This window comes from Stegastes partitus, unplaced genomic scaffold (genome assembly GCF_000690725.1).
Source record: "Stegastes partitus isolate 25-593 unplaced genomic scaffold, Stegastes_partitus-1.0.2 Scaffold599, whole genome shotgun sequence".
NCBI lineage: Eukaryota > Metazoa > Chordata > Actinopteri > Pomacentridae > Stegastes > Stegastes partitus.
Window position 1 is genome coordinate 373,629 of NW_007578330.1, and position 1,286 is coordinate 374,914.

The window sequence follows — 1,286 nt, forward strand, 5'->3', positions numbered from 1 at the left end:
TGACATACAGTGTTTATCACAAACAATCCAATCAACCATTTAAAAGCTATTCATTCAAGCTGGATGTTAACCAGCGACCTCAGGATGCCTGTTATTTACACTCTACAATCAGACTTCACTGGTGCTCCCTAAGTTCCCTAAATGACAAAGTTTTAATAAGAAATCAGAAAAACACAAATTAGTTGTTCATGTGTAGTTACTTAGTTACAACACAGTTTACAAGTAAAGACTCTCACCGTTTTTTCCCTAATTTCAGCAAATGAATGTAAACTACTTGGAAGGATGTGTAAAGAACACAACCTTCACACACACCATCAAGGCATTTCTTCAAATCCGCAGGAACGACTGTGTACACTAAACACTGTTTTTTTGCTCTTCCATTTAAAAGCTACTCCTTCGAGCCGGATTTGAACCAGCGACCTAAGGATGCCTGGTACTTCCACTACAGTCCTCCGCTCTACCAACTGAGCTATCGAAGGGAGATGAGCACAAAGTGAGCAAAGTGGATGGCAATGAATACTGCTTTAGCGAGAGCAACTGGACAATATTGCAGTACATGCATGTATGAGATGAGAGAGAAGAATGTGTTTCTCTTTGTGTGTCTCATGCAACCAGATTTCAAAATCTGTTTGAATGTCAAACTGCTGGATTGAGAAAGTTACAGCTACAGTGAGCACTGATAATCTGTATTGAGGTAATGAGAGTGTTGTAATAGAGTTTTTCTGAACAGCCACACTGGACAGAGTAAGGAGTTATAGAGCAGACAGATACTGATAAGATGTTTTAACAGATTCAATCTTCTCTATATGAATGAGTTTATGGATCTCTTCTGTGTACCGAGGACTGTTTTTGAATCCTTCCTTTATTTAAAAGTCTCTCCTTCAAGCCAGATTTGAACCAGCGACCTAAGGATGCCTGACAGTTCCACGACAGTCCTCTGCTACCAAGTAAAATTCATCTGGTCAACCTTGTAGCACGTGGACTGGAGAGCAGTTACTCATTATGTGTGCAACCACATTTCAGAATCAGTTCTGTGTGTGGCTTTTAAAACTCCTGTGGCGTGAGCTCAGCCTTTAAGATACTTGTAAGAATCTTAGCTGTAGATAAAGTGAACATCAAACTGCTTGCTTTGGAAAGTTACAGGAACAGTGAGACATCGAGCGTCCCAGTTCTACTTTGGAGAGTTATAGGAGGAGGGGAAGATGTAAAGATATCTGACTCTTTATCAGAAGGTAGCGAGCAACTTTAGTCTCCTTATTGTTGTGATGGATTTTGCTTATTTTGGT

General features: G+C 40.0%; 1 non-coding gene across 1 annotated transcript; it reads right to left on the minus strand.

Moving 5' to 3' along the window:
* Positions 1-392: 392 nt before the first annotated feature.
* Positions 393-479, minus strand: trnay-gua (transfer RNA tyrosine (anticodon GUA)). Its single transcript is given in 2 exon segments — positions 393-428; positions 443-479. It is a non-coding gene; the product is annotated as a tRNA-Tyr (tRNA).
* Between the last annotated feature and the right edge of the window lie 807 nt (positions 480-1,286).